This window comes from Vulpes vulpes, chromosome 3 (assembly GCF_048418805.1).
Source record: "Vulpes vulpes isolate BD-2025 chromosome 3, VulVul3, whole genome shotgun sequence".
Taxonomy (NCBI): domain Eukaryota; kingdom Metazoa; phylum Chordata; class Mammalia; order Carnivora; family Canidae; genus Vulpes; species Vulpes vulpes.
The window spans coordinates 130223743-130242035 of NC_132782.1; the positions used below are offsets into that span (position 1 = coordinate 130223743).

Consider the following 18293-nt stretch of genomic DNA (forward strand, 5'->3'; position numbering starts at 1 on the left):
CTGCCCAGATTTCTCTGCAGAACAGAGGCGCTCATTCTCCTGACTACCAGGAGTGCTGTTCATGGAGAGGGGTGCAGCTGGGTCCCTCCCTAGATATTGACCTTTAACCAAAGGGCCCTGCTTTGCCCGAGGTTATACCCCCAGCCCAGGGATAACTGTATCCAGTGACTGAGTGATGCAGAGGCTCCAAGATCTAGGTCTTTTGCCTCCATGGAGGACCTCTCTGAAGGGCCAACCCAACTTCAGAGCTCCCTACAGAATCAGCTGAGACCTCTGTTACAACTAGATGCTGAGCCTTCTTCCCTCACTCCCTTACAGGTGTTGATCCCAAGAGCACTCCTCAGCAAACCATTTGCATGTAAATCTCCTTTCAAGTCTGTTCCCAGGGAACCTGACCCATGACACCTGGAGACCTTGGACAGGAGGATGACCACCTGAGGTCCAGGTATGGGCAGTGTGCAGGCTGCACTCTATACCCCTGGTGAGGCTGGGTTGGGGGCACAGCACAGCAGGGAAGCCTACATCCAGGTGGGGAGGTTGATGAAGAAATGATTCAGGGGAGGAATTAATTCTGAAGGACACCTGCCTGGTCCTCTGCCTCCCATGGAGGATTGTCTCCTCCCTCTGGAAGGAAAAGGAGAGGAAGAGAAGCACAGAGCGGTCATGACACTCTCTAGAGAGGGTTGGTTCCTCATCTAACAGTTGACTAAACACAATGCAGAAAGCATCTTACTCCTTGCCTGGACAACCGTACTTCCTTTCCTTCAAAGGCAGCCCGGAAACAAGGCACTTAGACTTAACACCAGTGGTCTCAGTGGGGTATGGTGCAAATGCAGATGTGTGGGTAAGAGAAACAAGGAGAAGACGGGAGCCGAGGGGAGGCTGTCTGTCTGGCCTGGCTCCACTTCTTTGTCCTGGTCTCATCCTCTAGGCCCCATGACTGTGAGCTCCTTTTAGAAGACACCTGGATTTTCTTGGTCTGAACACAACTCCCTGACTATGATGGGAAGCAGGAGTGAGGGTCTTCCTCTTTGCACCTCCATAAGGAACCCAAAGGCACTGCTTTCCCAGAACCCTGAAGCCACACCTGCCCATCAGATCCAGAACAGACCCTGCCCAACCACAATGCCTTTTTTACCTGGAAGCTGAGCTGAAACCGGAGCCTGTTACCACATCTGCCTCACTTCCTCCCACCCTTCCCTGACCCCCCAAAGAGGCCTGTACAGCATCTCTTCCTTTCCCATTCCAGACAACCCTAGAGGCCTAGAGTACAAATTTTCTAAGTCCAGGCACCCTGACATTTGAGGCTAACTTTTATGTGGTGAATGGTATAGCATCCATGGGAATGCAGGGGAATAGTTGTAAAAGCCATGGGACTCTCTGAAGGCTGTTGGTGCCACAAGTCATTCTAATCCTTTCCAGAGGCTGTACCTTGGCCTTCCCTGGGGTTTGTGCTTTATGAAGGAGGGACAATGGGCACAGACACACTTCTGTCCAAATGATGTATTACCTCTTAGGAACCAACCGAGGCCCCTTTGTTTTCTGTTAATGTTTTTGTTTAAAAATAAAATGTACATATATAAAAATTTCAGTTGAATTTGGGAAATAAGCGTAAGAAATCTGCTTCATCAGCTTTTTTTTTTTTTTTTTTTTTTTTTTTTACCAAACCCAAGAGCTCCCAGGTGGTAGGAAAAAGTGAAACGCAAAGTTTACCATAACCTGATAATACAAAGTAGATGATGGGCTCTCCAGGCTGGCCGGTGGGCTGGTTTCTAGCATGTCAGTACAGAGGGCTCTGTACTAGTTGGAGGGTTGGTGTGCAGAGATAGAGAAGACGGGAGAAGGTTAAGAGTGAGCACTCCAAGAATTGCCCTTGGATGACCTAGGCTAAGATATTGTTTTCTAGAAGAGGGGAAACTCATGCTACTAAGGACACTAACACACAGGGTGGGAAAGAAACCCAATTCTGGAACACTGCATGTAGTTAAAAAGCACCTTCATTTGGTTCTTTAATGTTACACAGAGCTGCAAAATTCTGATCATTAATTCTATGCATTTGTCTGTACCGTTGATGGTTCTCCACCATCCACTCAAATTGTCAGAGACTCTAGATAGGAGGGCCACATGGCCCACATGGCAAGGGACATATTTTCCCCTCTCTTGTATGTCAAGAGCAGTGAACTACAGCTGCAGGCTGGCTCCTGCTTGTGGGGATTCCCACTCTGTTTGCTCTAAGCCCTGGAGTCAGTGTGACTCCAGATAACCCTGATATGGAATATGAAACAAAAAATTAAAATGATAAAAAAGTCCCTATCATCGGATGTCATCTTGGATAATTGTAAATGATTAAATATTTCCTCCTTTACGAGCATGTGTGTGTGCACGTTCACACAACGCATGCTCTCTCACTCTGTATCTCTTATATATTTATAAATTTCTCACTCTTCATCCACGTGATAAAAGTCTGGTTCAGCTTTGCCTCTGAGATGTGCTGTATGGGTCCAGTGATACCCTGCAAGACCTCCAGAGAAATGAAGTGCTGTAAAAAGGGAAGGCATCCCCACCAATCACCATAATTCCATCATTTGTGTTCTGATTACTCTGCATCTTGCCCTTCGTGTTCAGAGAACAAAGGAGGGCTGAGCTTTAGCACTAGGCTCTCAATGATCCCTGTGTTGACAAGACCCAAGCTGAAGGCATACAGTAGGACGCGGGCGTGTTTTTCCCGGAAGGCTGACTGAGCAGTTCTCCAAATGTTTGCAAGTACAAGGCAAAATTCCATCCAGCCTTCAAACCTTGAGCCAAGACTCAGCATTAACAAAGCCAAAAGTTTCATTTCTTTGACTGTGGGAGTGCTGCAATCAGCCTTTAAATGGCCATTCAGTTTGAAGTTCAATAAGCACTTTGATTGAGAAACACTTTTACTAAGAGGTGAAAAGTCCTTGGCTTTAAATGGCACATGATGAGCAGTGCCCATGTCACACATTCTCCCCTGCCAAAGGTGACTCCCTGGGTGGAATATCTTGGTCACAGAGCCAATGCCTGATGGAGGGTAGGAATGTGTATGTGCATGCATCCATGCGTGTGTGTGTGTGTGTGTGTGTGTGCATGCACGTGTGTGTTGAGAGGAAGGGGCAAAGCCATGGGAGCATTTTTTATTCCTTCTCTGCAAAATCTCCTGTGACTTAAGTCATAGTAAAGTAACCTTAAGTCCACATTCAGAAGAGCCCAAGCCTCCCCCTCTACCCCTGGTAGTACGTGACCATGTCAGCTGTTAGATATCTGGTCTTCCAATAGCAGGAAGTAAGATTTGTAGGCTCTTGGGGACTCAGACCTGCAGTCTGAACTGCTTATTAAAGCTTTAAGTGGAAGTACTCCCTCCTCCCCTCTGCCAAGTCTGAAATAGTCGTTGAGTATGTGGGTGTGTTTAGGGGAGGTGTGTACCTAAAGCAGAGGACATTCTGCAGGAGGACTGCTTCATAAGATAAAGCCAAGAAGACAGGCCAAGTAGAGAGAGGCTGAGGTGTCACCGCTACGGAAAAACAGGCCTCCATGGGCTGATGAAGCATCCATCCATCGATATGCAACCAGCTGGCTTTCGCTTTAGATGTTTCACCAAAGATGTAGCTGCACCTTTGTTCTTCACCCACACAGGGCTGGGTGCAGCACAACCTGGGTAAATACATGAGACACAGCTTGGAAGCAGGAGATCTAGATTCAAATCTCAGCTGTCACTCACCTGCCATGCACTTGGAGCAAAACATCTCCAAAATTATTTCTTGACGTGTAGATGGGGATAAGACGTACTTCAGAACATCTTCAAGTCGAACCCACCAGAACCAAAGAATGTGAAAATGTTCTATAAGTTTTACAGAACATGTTACAGAAAATGTTCTGTAAAGCACTATAGAAATAAATAGTATTATTATTACTGAAGAGATGAACTTAGCACAGTTTGCCACATGGTTGATCATGGGTCACCTGTGAGATATCAATAGAGAGGTGACGATCATAATAATGAGCAAATTGCCACAGCTATAACTGGTACACTCCTCTTTCCCTAAACCACAAATGAACAAAATCTTGCTGGGGTCTAAAGGCAGCCACCCCTTCTGCTTGGTCAGCTTCTGGATTTACGGGTAGCAGTCTCTTCTCTATGAGAAAGGGTAGAAGAGGCTCCTTCATTAATTCTGCAGAGAGTGACTGTGTGTGTAACAGGCCCACACTCTGCCCTCATGGGTCTCAGGGCACTTCTCAGCCTCTCCCCTTGAGACATAAAACAGATGACAGTCACAAGTGTGACATCTACCACATTCTCCCTTTCTAGTGCTTTTTTCTTGTCAGGACAAGTGAAAGCAACCATATTGCTCATATAACCACAAGGCCACTCTTCATTTAAATCTTCGGTACTTCTTATCGACGATAAATGTGACACATTTCCCAACTGATTGATGGCTGTTGGTCTACCTAGAGACTGAGAACCGATGTCTTCACCTGTGACCAGGGGCAGGAATTTGTCGTATAAATCTTACTTAGACTTTCCAATGCCCAACACACTGTAGAAGCTCAATGCTGACTTAAATTGTGGGCTGGAGCCTGCGGAGGAGAAACCTCCTGGCCCTCCACACATGAGCTCTGGGGCCATTCCACATTCAGAGGTGCTAGCTGGTTGGTCACAGCCTTTTTAGGAGCACGGCAGTCACGTGGTAGAGCATGAGGCATGGACCCTATCGGGAATTTCACTGCTAGGACAAATGAGCCCACTCCCTTCACACTCAGGTCAGGTGGGACTGACCTTTTAAGTAGAAAAATTAGTGCCTACCTTCTTTCATGCCTGCCTTTGAAGAGGGCGGTCTCTTGCCAGCAAGAGGTGCCCAAGGTTTGTGCTTGAGGAGGGCTGGACCAATTGGGTGTGTAGGTGGTACCATTCAGAGAATAAACACGAAAAGCCAAAGTAGACCTTTAAATGCACGGCAAAGAGGTGCGTTCTGGGTGCCGTTCCTAAAGATATTCAAAGAAATGTTTTTACCTGGGGCCTTTGGGTGGATCTGCAGATTCAAGGAATCCGTGGGTATCGGGGCCAAAGCTGGCATGGATTTTCCCTTTCCGATGGGGAAGGCCTGCCACGGCAGCAGCCTGAGCCACACACCCTTGTGTAGGAGCAGTCTGGAGGCTGACAGCCTAGCAGAGCTGGCACCAATGTGTGAAGAACCCTCTAGATAATTTGTCACAAGTGTGTTAATGGCTCTGGGGGCCAGGAGCAAATGGATCACACAGCATGTTTTTGAGATTAGTATGTGTGAACACGTTGCTCTGTAAATTGTTTTCTCTCAGCAGCTCAGAAAAAACTAAATCTGATGGGCTTGGCCTGTGAGGCAGAGCAGAGCATCTGAGATAATGCTATGTGGCTGTTTCGGCATTAGGGACAGACCTAATGGCTGCCAGCAGAATGCTAGAAACCTCCCTTGTGATAACAGACCAGTTTGAATGTTGGCCAAGTCAGGAAACTGAAGAAATTTTATCCCATCTCTTGAAAGAAGAGGATTGTAAGTGGCAAGTGGGAAAAGAGAGGAATTGGAGGAATGAAACGGAGGAGATTGCCCTTGTAGTGGAGGTCCAAAGGTTTGCCTTGACAGTCTGGCTGTCACCCACCATATGGGAAGGACTCAGCTATAGCTCAGAGGTGGGCTTTGCAGTCAGGCCAGACCTATATATCTGTGACCAGACCATTAGCCCCTCCGATCATGAGTTTCTTTGTCATGAGATGGAAAAATCATGACTTCCTCACTGAGTTCTGGTCAGGATGAAGTAAGGGAAACCATGCTTGCCATTGTAGCTGGCACAGAGCCTGTATGATGTTTGGTGGTGTTCCTGTGGTTGCTGTGATCATCCTTACTTGGTATGGCTGTTCATTTTATCGCTACTGTGTAAACAGCACAGACTTAGTTGCAAAACAAAAACAACCATTTTATTATGCTCATGGATTCTCTGGGTCAAGAATTCAGAAAGGGCACAACAAGGATGGCTTATCCCTATTCCATGATGTCTGGGATGACAACTGGGAAAGCTTAAAATCTGGGGTGTCTCAATGGCTAAAGGCTAGAATCCTCTGAAGGATCACTCCCTCATATGCCTGGTGTCTGACCTAGAAGGGACTTGAAGATTAGAACTGCCAGTATGTGGCTTCCCTCCAGTATGGTGGTCTCAGGGTAGCTGGACTTGTAATATGGTACCCAGCTTCTCCCAGGGCGAGTGTCCCAGAAGAACCAAGTGGAAGCTGAGTTGCCTTTTCTGACCTGGCCTCAGAACAGACTACATTCTGTTGGTTACAAACAAGTCTCTAGGTTGCCTGCCTATATTCAGAAGGGGGGATTTGTGGGTGGGAGGAGTGTTAAAGAATGTGTAGACATAATTTAAAACCACCAAAATGACTGTAGAAAAAAAAATAAAGCATGCCTTAAAAGTACCAAACACCATCTCACTTAGGGGTACTTAGGTGGCTCAGTCAGTTAAACATCTGACACTTGGTTTTGGCTCAGGTCATTATCTCCTGGGTCATGGGACTGAGGCTCATGTCAGACTTCATGCTCAGAGGGGAGTCTGCTTGAAGATTCTCTTCCTCTGCCCCTCCCTGCACTTGCACACACTCTCTCTCTCTAAAAATAAATAAATAAATCTTTAAAAAATAAAAAAACAAAACCCACCCACTTAATCCTTCCAGTACCTTTGAGAAGTGGGCTAGCAAGCACTATGACCCCATTTTGCAGATATGAGTATAGGCTCATAGAGGCCAGTCACTTATTCCCATGAGCTGTGGAACGAAAGGTATTATATGAGATGCTCCCTCTGGTCCCTTTCAGCTCTACTATATGGTGGTTTTCTGTTCCCTGCAGAGGAAGGCAGTCCTGAAAAGTTGGCTTTCGGGAAGGAAGCAGTTCGACCAGACCTCTATGTGCTATTCCAACAATTTTTGTGACTTCCTGGGGTGAACTGAATTGCTTCCACTTAGCCCACACCTGGATTCTGAAAGCAGCTAATTTTAGATTCCTTGTTTCAGTGCCAAGCATCAAAGGAGAGTTGAAAGAACAATCTTTGTTCAATTGGAGTACAGATTCTTTCAGTTGAGACCAATTCTGCTGCCTCATCTTAAGATAAGCAAACTCCCATTTATTACATATCTTTAAGCTGAAACATTTCAACCAAAGCAGGAGAAGCAAAAACCAAGATCACCTTTAAGCAAATGACTCACTGAGCAAGTAAATACCAAGAATGAAGATTTTTATGAGTGTAAAATTATTCCACATGTGCAGGTGCAATTTACTTTACTCAATAGTTATGGTTCTGACTTGGTGAGTGAAAATTAAACATTTTTGCATTGTCTGTTTTAATTGACTCTCGAGTTTTATAAGGATGAAGAATTTCCTAGTAAAAGACTCCTGTGAAAATGAAATAAAAATTTCAGTTTTATAAATTTGGGTTTCTAGAAATTGGATTTTCATAAAGTGTGGCCAACCTGTATCACATAGTTTCCTAGTCACTGTTAAAGAATCTGATTTTAGCCTGTTCTTCTTCAGTGACTTTGGAAGCCGTAGTGAGAGATGAGCACAAAATTACCACCATCATCTCCACCAATTTTCTGTTGAAGGACACAGTAACATATCTTTGAGATGTATACCATGCCCTATAGCTAACGCAGATCATCTTGTAATTCTCAACTTGATGATGATTCAAACTTTTTAAGACGTTAACTTAAGCTGGCAAAATAGGGTAGTGAGGCTACGTGAGCACCTAGTTAAGTGGTTATTCAGAACCATCATTGTGTCTGGCATTGTGTCTGGGTATCATGGGGAACAGAAGAAGCATATGATACCATTCATGCCATTCCTACCCCTGTATGTCCCAATCTAGCAGGAGGGCTGAGACCCACACGGCCATAGTAGGTAAGCCATTTTCCTGTACAACATTATGTTAAGCAAGAATATAGTTCCAGGTATATGATGCCACTGAAGGATACATAGATCTGTATATCAAGTACTATTAAATATGTAGCATAGACAATAAGGACAAGAAGAGAATTAGTGAAGGAAGAAATAACATTAATGCCCTGCACTTATGAAACTTTTAAAACACTTTCGTATTCATTATTTTGTTTCTGACAACAATCTTGGAGTTAGCCTGAGCCAGGATCACAGCTCCTGTTTTATAAATGAGGAAACTGAGGCCCCAGAAAGATAAGTGACTTTGATCTCAGGCATCTCACAGACATGAACCCAGACACTCTAACTTCAAATCAGATATTCTTTTTCTACGTAACACTGATCCCTAATGTGGCAGCTTTTTAGGGAAGATTTTCCAAGAGGGGGCCTGAGTGGTCCTTGAAGGAGGGGCAAGAAATGGGCAGTCTGAGAAGAGTGGGCACTGGAGGAACTCATGAAGCTACCCCAGAGCCAAAGGATAGGCATGCAGCAGGTGGAAGGCAGTAGACCAGCCTGACTATATAGTAGATGGTTCTCATGGGAGAATAAAGAAGTAGAGGAAGCCTGAACAGCTGGAGGTGAGCTGATTATAAGAGGTCTGGATCTCTAGGATAAAAATTGTACAGAGCCACTGAAGCCCAGAAGTGATATGAAAAAGTTTTAACAATATTCAGTTGAATTCAGTCATCATGGGAGATCATAGTATAAAGAAATGATTTCGACTATGGAAAAACAATTTGCACATGATCATCAAAGCTTTAACAGCACCAAACATGCCAATAGTAGTTATACGATGTTACCTTAGGCTACTTTAGGTTCTTCTCAGAATTCAAAATTTCACATTTAGGGGTAGGAATGTGCTTCTAGACACATGAACATTTATGAATGAGCATCCTATGAGATCATTATATCTAGTCTCCAAAGAGATATGTTCCTGACATTATTGCCATTAATCAACTTTTTCTTGGTATTGATTGGGCCATGTCTTTATCTTCTCCACATCCTAGAGAACTATTCTGATGAAGGACATGGTCAGGCCACACACACACACACACACACACACACACACACACACACACAGCAGTGTAAACACAGCACACTCACAAGCTAATATTCAATGGGTTATCTAACTTTAAAATAACTCCATGTTTGTTTTTCTTTGGAAAGTTAACTTGCTATTTACTGTGAGTCAAAAGACTGTCATCAGGAAATTAAGATTATGAATGGCTGAGAGGTAATCAGAGGTGAACACTAAACAGGCTGGAAAAGGCCAGGCGAGCGGAAGAAAGCACGGGAAACTGTGGCAGGCACAGTGGGGAGAGCCAAAGCTCAGTCAGCTCTATGGGCAACACTGACAGGTAGAGGCCTGTGCATTTGTTTAATGATCTTTTCTTTTAACATTTTACTTATTTATTTGAGGTAGAGTGAGGGACAGAGGGAGACAGAGAAGCAGACTCCCCAGTGAGCAGAAGCCTACTCAGGCTTCCATCCCAGGACCCTGAGATCATGACGCAAGACTAAGGCAGACATTCAACTGACTGAGCCACTCAGGCATCCCCGACTTTTTTATTTTAATTTTAATTCCAGTGTAGTTAATATACAGTGTTTATGAGTTCCAAGTATACAATACAGTGATTTAACAGTTCCACGTATTACTCAGTGCTCATTAGGTTAAATGTACTCTTAATCGCCAACCTGTGTTTCCCCCATCTCTACCCCCCACCTCCCCTCTGGTAACTATTAGTTCTCTATAGTTACAAGTCTGCTTTTACGGTTTGTCTCTCTCTTTTTTTTTCCCCTTTGTTCATTTGTTTCTTAAATTCAACATATGAGTGAAATCATATGATATTTGCCTTTGATTTATTTCACTTAGCTGTACACCCTCTAGATCCATCCATGTTGTTGCAAATGTCAAGATCTCATTCTTTTTATGGCTAAGTAATATTCCATTTGTATATATACACCACATCTTCTGTATGCATTCAGCTGTTGCTGACACACGGGTTGATTCCATAATTTGGTTATTGTAAATAATGCTACCATAAACATAGGGGTTCATCTCTCCCTTCCAATTAGTGTTTTTATATTCTTTGGGTAAATACAGAATATTATGGTGTTTCTATTTTTAATTTGTTGAGGAACCTCCATACTGTTTTCCAGAGTGCCTGCACTAGTTTGCATTCTCACCAACAGTGCACAAGTGTTCCTTTTTCTCCACGTTCTCTCCAACAGCTGTTGTTTCTTGTGTTGATGTTAGCCATTCTGACAGGTGTGAGGTAATAGCTCATTGTGGTTTTGATTTGCATTTCCCTCAAGGATGAGTGATGTTGAACATCTTTTCATGTATCTGTTGGCCATCTGGATGTCTTCTTTGGAGAAATGTCTGTTCATGCCTTCTGCCCATTTTTAAATTGGGTTATTTGGGATTGTTTTTGGTGTGAAGTTGTATAAGTTCTTTATATATTTTGGATACTAACCCTATATAGTATATGTCATTTGCAATATCATTTCACATTCAGTAGGTTGTCTTTTAGTTTTGTTGGTCATTTCCTTTGCTGTGCAGAAGTTTTAATTTTGATGTATTTCCAATAGCTTATTTTTGCTTTTGTTTCTCTTGCCTCAGGAGACATATCTAGAAGGATATTGCTATGATTAATGACAGATATTACTACCTGTGTTCTCTTCAAGTATTTTTATGATTTTAGGTCTCACATTTAGGTCTCTTATCCATTTTGAGCTTATTTTTTTTTTTGTTTTTTTTGTTTTTTTTTTTTTTTTGAGCTTATTTTTGTGAATGGTGTAAGAGAGTGGTCCAGTTTCATTCTCCTGTGTGTTGCTGTTCAGTTTTACCAACATCATTTGTTGAAGAGACTGTCTTTTTCCCACTGCATACTTTTAAGACCCAGCCATCTTAAAAATAATCAGTGCAATATGTTGAATAATGGCTCCCAAAGATATTTGGAACCTGTTATGTTGCCTTGTAGGGAAAAGGGTCTTTGTAGATGTGATTAGGGTTCATGAAATGGGGACATTATCCTGGATTATCTGAGAGGGCCCTAAATGCAGGGGGATTTTTTGACACAGACAGAAGAGGAGAAGATGGTTTGACCACAGGGCTACAGTGATTGAAGTGGTGCAGCCACAAGTCAAGGAATGCTGGCAATCACCAGAAGCTGGAAGAGACAAGGAACAGATTCTCCCTTGGAGCCTCCAGAAAGAGCATGGCCCTCCCAACACCTTGATTTCAGCCCACTGAAACCAATTTCTGACTTCTGGCCTCCAGAACATGAGAAATTTGTGTTGTTTTAAGCCACCAAGTCTGTGGCAGTTAATTATAGCAGCCACAGGAAAGCTAATGCAATGAAAAAGTATACTCTGGGAAGACAGATTCCCCTGGGGAAAAGGTGTAGTATGGGAAGAAGGCACAAAGTGATGAAGAAGAGTTGGATATCAGAGAATAAGGGAGGGTTAGCTGGACTTGGAACTGATTCAGTGTGAAGAGGGAAGGCTGTGGTGTGCTGGAGCTGGTTCCTAGTATTGCCTCACACAAGTCAGTGTGCACATCTTTCTCCTAGCTCCACATTTAGCCCTCATATTGGTCGCTTGAAGTCAGTGAGGGTAGGAGTATTTATCATGGAGAATGGCAAACACAACAAAACAAAGCTTTTCTCCCAGGGAGCCAGTTATTAAATATTTGCTATGGAGTGGAGGGAAAAGGAGAAATGAAGGTGGGTCAGGTTTAGACTCTAGGACCAAGAAGGCTAGCAGTGTTGTTTGCTCTCCCCACTCTTTGGATAAATATTTATGTGCCATAAATAGAAATAGGAGTGTGGGAAAGGAGATCTAATTTAGAGATATGAATTCAGTGTGGGATTTGGATTTTCTCCTTATATTTACTACATTTATATTTATATTCTATTCTACTCTGTGTCACATGCTGGGCCAGGCACAGGGGTACAGTAATGCTTTAAGAAATAGGCGCAGCCTTATGGAGTTTGCAATTGAGTGGGAAAGTCAGAACTACAGTAGGATGGGGTTTGTGCTCATAGAGATATGAGCATACCCCAAAAACAATGTGCAGGAAAAGTAGGGGTGAGTTGGGGACTTCTCAGAGGAGATGACCTTTACACAGTCTGAAAGAAGAGTACAATTTGCCAGACATGGAAGCCATGAAGGAGGGGGAATTACAAATAGCAAGACTTGCAGTGACCAATGAGGACAGAAGTGAACAGCAGTAGAGTATGGATGGAAGGTTGAGAGTGGTGGTGATCAAAGGGGCTACTTACTGATACAGAAGAGTCAAAAATTAAAGCCACAAGGTCATTGAGTATGGCCAACTCCAATTCAGCCTGTAGTGGCATTAATAGACAAGACATTTGGTCCAAGGAATGGAATTGGGCCCAGAGCCAAGGGCTCTAGTTAGAGGCAGTTCTCAGGGATGGGTGGATGACAGGAGTTAGAGATGAAGAAGATCAAGCCAAGTGGAAGAAAGGATGCGGGAGTTAGGATGTCACCCTCTGTGAGCGAGAAGAAAGACAGAGATGAGAGCTGGCCATTTGAGAGTGGGGAGGGGAACAGGAAGGGAATTCAGGAGATGGTGCTGAAGCCTGGGCAAGCAAGCTAGCTGAGACGGTGGGAGTTCAGTCGGCTGTGTGTTCTGTGAGGTTGCTCTACTGCTTCACCCTGGCACCTAGCTTAGTACTTAACATTGAGTGGTCATTCAATAAATAATGTGCTGAGAAAATGAATAAGTTAGGAAGGGAGGCAGAAAAGAAGGTTCTCAAATTCCTTTTGTTCCAGGGACACTGGACAAAGGACTCAGAGAAGCAGGCATTTGCATTCTCTTTAGGTGAGGACCTTACAGTGAACTACCAGGCTTGGCTCTCAGTCAGGTACACAGGCATTTGACGAGTCATCACTGGGTGATGGGTGGGCTAGAGGCTGGAGCAGACAGGAGCTTCCAGGATCACAGTGAGCAGAGGCCTCGAGGTATAAATCAGTGTGGCAGGTGCAAGAGACACAGCAGCTGGGCATGGCTGGAACAAGGGGTCCGTGGGGCGGCAGTGGGTCATGGAACCTGAATGTCATATGAAAGGGTTTGGATTTTATCCTGAAAGCAGTGGGAAGCTACTAGAAGGTTTTAAACATGGGAACAACAGAGTCAGGTTTATATTTGGGAAAGACCAATCCAGCAGCAGTGCAAATTCAATTGGAAGGGATGAAATGAGAGGCAGGGAAACTCATCTGGAGGCTGTTTCCATGGTGCAGGTGAGAGCTAATGAGATCCTATGCTCATGTGGTGGTTTTGGGACACATCAGGAGAAAAAAATCTAGGGGCATTTTGGAGGTTCAGTCAAGACACAGTGACGATGACAGCAAGGCCTGCACATGTGATGATGTAATGCTGTTACTCAAGAGAAGGGTCTTTGTGGAAAGCAGAGGGTGCCCCCACACACACTGACCATTCAACACTGGGCAAGGGGACCACAGCTTGTACTACGGGACACTGGGCACAACTTCTAGAACTGGGCATGGCAGTGTCTATCCTCACCAGCATGGGCCTCACCGGTGCATGCCTTTCTGAGCCTGGCTTCCCTCTCAAAGGTGGGTTCCAGGTACATCTGTTGGCCGGGGCCCAGGTTGCAGGCTTGCACAGCAGCTTCAAGGGAAGCTGGGAAACAGAGTGCCTATGCCATCTTTGCTTCCCACTACACTGTTAAGATGATGCATTCTCGGACAGAAGTCTGTTCAGAGGGGCTGCTGAGTCATAAAGAAAGACTAGTGTCTACTAAAAGGATGAGAAAGAAGTCTAAGACCAGAACCCTGGGGGAAGCCATTATTTAAGGAAGAAGAGGTAAAAAGGGTCAGTGAAGGAAACCAAGAAAGGAGAATCAGATGCTAATGGAGATGGAGAAAAGTAAGAGGGTGCGGTGTTGCAGAAGCCCCAAGAAGAGATGGCCGTGAGCTGGACTGAACAGCCATTGGGTTGGACAATTGAGAGGCAGCCAGTGGCCTAGGGGAGGGCACTTTCAAGGGCAAGTGGGAATGTGTGTCATGTTAGTGAAGACTGTGCAGACTGCCCTTTGGAGAAGTTTGGCGGGGAGGGGAAGAACAAAGAAAAAGAAAAGTCGAAACTAAGGAGTAGCACAGAGCGGGAGGGTGTGGATTTGGGTTTTTGAGCGTGGAGCGCCTCAAGTATATTTGTAGGTGTACGTGCTAGGCCAGCCCTGTGTTCCCCAAGGGTGCCCGCGGGTTGTGGGGAGAACCAGTTTAGTAATGGCCTCTCCCTTTCTGTTGCTCTGAGAAAGTTGCTGTGTTCAGCAAAAGGTATTAGTGTTCTTTTAGGATTCTCAACTACCCATGAAGTTCTCCTTCTTCAGGGATTAAGAACATGGAAAGTCTCAAACTTTACATCTAGTGTTTGTACATGTTCACTGCAAAAGGCATCTTGAAAAAGTGTGAGGAGGTCTGTATGTTGGGAGGGGGAGACTGGGACGGAGCCTGAACTGGTAACATCTCAGCCAGGAGCCTCCCCTTCCAGCTCTGAGCCAGGAATGACACCCCGCGTAGGCTCCTTTGGGGTGGTGGCTGAGCCTTCTGTGACTGCCCTGGGAGACTCAGCAAGTCGGATGCTGTCAACGTCCTACCCCACACGCTTTCAGATCTGAGAGCTAATCCATAGAACCCGAGGAGAGCATCAGAACTTTGTTGAATTATCATTAGGATTGTAGCCTCCGTCACCCCAAATACCTCCCATCAACCTCTAGGTTCACCCAGTTATTATAGAAGAGTGAATAAAAGCTTCTACCTTTGGAGGGGTTCTAGATACTTTCACTTATATGATCACATGCCCTCAGAAATATGCCCAGGCATAAAATTGGTGAATGGCCTCATTTTTTTAGGTGGGAAACCAACAAACAAGTGAGGAAGGCAAGAAGAGATGCCCCCTCGCCCCCACTACACACATAGTTATAAACTTCTGCTAGAGACCAGAACCCAAGACCCTTTTTCTATCAAGGAGTAACAGACTGTGGAGTGTTTATTTGACTGTGCTAGGACGGGGGCAGAGAAGATGGTGGGTGGGAGACAAATGCATCTTTATCACGCATCTTTATTTCATATAAAAGACTTCAGCCCAAGTAGACAATGTTTTTAGCAATTTGTGAATAACCAGAAAAGCCTATGACGAAGCAGTTCTGGAAGCAATTGAGCAGTAGGCCACCCGGCTCCCCGCACTGACGCTGTTGACAAAGGCTCTGTTCTTTTGCCACAGGGTGAAATAATCTGTCATCAAAGTGCCTAAATCCCCTTGGAGGCAGGCAGAGACTGAATCCAGCTGCCAACCCCAGGTGGCATGGCCAGGCCAGCAGCATCCGTCCTCCGCCCCACGTCCAGTCTCCTGATTGAACCAGCAGGTGATGTGTTTCTGCCCCCGCGGTGGGCTCCACTTGGGAGACCTTTTATCATTGGCTGTCACAGAGGGTCTGTTTGTAGAGAGAAGAGTTGCTGTCACCCATGAGACCTCTGACCCCCTGAGGCCCCCAGCCATCCAACAAGTGTACCCGCTGTGTGGGGTAGACATGTGTGTGCCTGACTTCCAGCTATGGTTCCCTGGAGATAATTAAGTTAAAAAGAAATGCCTTCGGGTCTTGGTCCAGCTCAGTCAAGTTAGAGAAACCTTGGAAGGGAAAGACAGACTGTACAGTTTGGGCGAATTGCTTTCATTCATAGTTTCTTTCTTCTTTCAGACACCTGTCAATTTGCTTCCTCAGGGGGTTTCCTCGCAGAGAAGACATGAAACTCACTGCATTTGGCTGAGTGTCCTGTTTAATGAAAGCAATAAATTATGTCAGTGAGGGAGGTCTGGGAGAGGCGAGCCAGGGAAGGTAGGATAGGGGTTTCTGTAGGAACGGGAGGGTGGGCACTTGCCTCAGCCTTGGCCTCCTTTATTTATTTATTTTTATTTTTATTTTTTAAGATTTTATTTATTTATGAGAGAGAAAGAGAGAGGCAGACATAGGCAGAGGGAGAAGCAGGCTCCATGCAGGGAGCCTGATGTGGGATTCAATCCTGGGACTCCAGGATCACACCCTGAGCCAAAGGCAGATGCTTAACCACTGAGCCACCCAGGTGTTCCTTTGGCCTCCTTTTTATAATCAACAATATAGCGGCATGGGGAGAAGGAAGGTTGCAAGGGAGGTGCCCAAGAGAGCTTGGAGGGAAGCCCCAGTGTGCTTCTCGATTTATCCAGGGGGGCTCTTTTCAAATCCTGGTCCCTAAGGTGCAGAAGGCTCAGCCTCTGTAGGTACCCAGCAGGGGGGTGGCCTGTGTGATGTGATGGGGGAGAGCCAAGGGAGAGTCCCATGTTGTCTCCTCTACTTACCAGTTGCTCGTGTAGAGTGCCACTGCTGGAGAAGCAGAGTTCTTTTCCATACATCTACCCTGGAGGTCAGCGAGCAGTACGGTACTTACCCCTGTTGGTACGTGTCCTGACAAGGAGGCCAGAACTAACCACACAACTCCACCAACGTCAGACTGTACCTAGAGCAGGCCCTGCAGTCAAGCTCCATTCGGAATAAATGATATCGCCACCAAGTTGTGATGTGACGAAGACCCTCCTCCCGCTCTAAGCCTGGGTTCTTGTACTCTGGAAAGTGGGGATGATGCTGCCTACTTAACAGGGCCATCGCATGGCTGAAGCAACATCATGGACGTGAAAGCTTCTGGGCCGTGCAGGTTCTGGTGCATCCAGCCTGCCGCCTGTTGGGATCCGGTTAATCGGGCCTGCCTAGGTTAGATCCATGGGTTTTCCCTGTACTTTCTTCCACTTCCCACTCTGTATCCCAGCGCCCTTCCCCAGCAGCCTGTTATGTGATATTGTACCATTAACCCTTATCCCTCCTTTTTAAGAAGCAGACAATAATAATGTAGACAGAGAGATGACAGGCACACAGACCAATTGACAATCTCTCTACAAACAGACACATTAAATAAATATCAATTCACATTTATGGGCAAATAATGAGGTCAGTGTACTTAGGAAGAATGGTAAGAATGGGCTTGTCCGTACTTCCTGGGTGATTGACTGCTCTCAGCAAAGTCTCCAAACGTTTTCCAAACAAAGGAGTCAACTCGGGAAAACACCACCTGCTTGGAACTGCATCAGACAGGTGCCTCAAGGAAAAGTAGTATTAGCACTTCCCTTTATGGCCCATCTTTTAACAGTAAAAGGGGCTGATTGGCTAAATAGGAGTGAATTTTTATGAAGCTCTCAAAGCAGAATCTGTTTGCTCCAGAGCAGTAGAAACAGTGATATGTGAGATTTATGGAGTAATTGGGATGGTTTACTGGACTTTTAACCTCTGCATGGGGTACTAGCCCCTGGTACAGAAGGGTTACCTCCAGTCGCTCTTTCTCATGGGCTCAATTTTCTCTCTAGTATGATTTGGATGTCAAGTAAAAACCCCAAGAAGGCACAATTAATTCATTTATAATCTATTGCCCATTCCTCAGTAGATGAAATGTTTCAAGAAAAATTACACAGCATAATTTTTAAAAATGCATCTTGGCATAGTTTTAATTTCAACTGTTTCTCTGGAATACAACTTTCAAAACAACTTATATTCAGTGTGAGAGGTCTTTGGAGGGTGCTGACTTAGAATTTGCTGGGAATAGGTCACATGGGGTAAAGGATTATGATGGGTAAAGAAAACAGCTCCAGACAGGGTACAGCCAGCATGGAGCAAGGAGTCCATGAGGGGGAAGGTGCCCTGGATGCAAACCAAGGAATTTGAGTTTTGCTCTGTTGGTGACAGGGGACGAAAGGGGCTTTTGAGCAAGGGAGTAATGGTAGATTCATTCACAGATTAAGGGAGTCTCTGTCTTCAGTTGTCACCCCTCTTTTCCCTTCTCACAACACAGTTGGGAAGTGTCCTTGAACTCATCTTGGCTCAAAGACTGGACCCAGGATAACAATTTATTCTAACACTGTCTTTGGAGGGTCTGCTATAAGCTGGTCTGCTTCTATACTTCACTGGCCAGTGGACTATCTCTATCCCAAATCAAAAGGAAATGAGACAATGATGAAAAGCTATCAGGTCACATGACCATGTTCCTCTAGGAAAAAAGGCTCTTCACATGATAAAGTGACAAGTGGCTTAAAAGTCACCCAGTCCAGTACAAATGGGAATAGTTCCAGAGAATGAAGTGATTCAACCAAGGTGAGTAAAATACTTCAACCAACCTTTAGGGGGCATCTCTACATTATAGGCTTTGTACTAGGTGCTGGGAATGCATGAAAATAAGACCTGGTCCCTG

The 18293-nt window shown here is 45.0% G+C and overlaps 1 protein-coding gene across 10 annotated transcripts in view; it reads left to right on the top strand.

The window, feature by feature from the left end:
* Nucleotides 1-18293, top strand: part of BCAR3 (BCAR3 adaptor protein, NSP family member) — a 242911-nt gene that overhangs the window by 54579 nt on the left and 170039 nt on the right. For 3 of the 10 annotated variants that reach the window (XM_072754579.1, XM_025996522.2, XM_072754577.1), the window contains exons 2-3: nucleotides 319-445; nucleotides 15250-15391. The exons of 2 other annotated variants lie outside the window; for them this stretch is intronic. The gene's annotated coding sequence lies outside the window, so the exon portion shown is untranslated. The remainder of the gene's footprint in view (nucleotides 1-318; nucleotides 446-15249; nucleotides 15392-18293) is intronic. 5 more of the 10 variants (XM_025996523.2, XM_072754581.1, XM_072754578.1 and 2 more) reach the window with 2 other exon arrangements.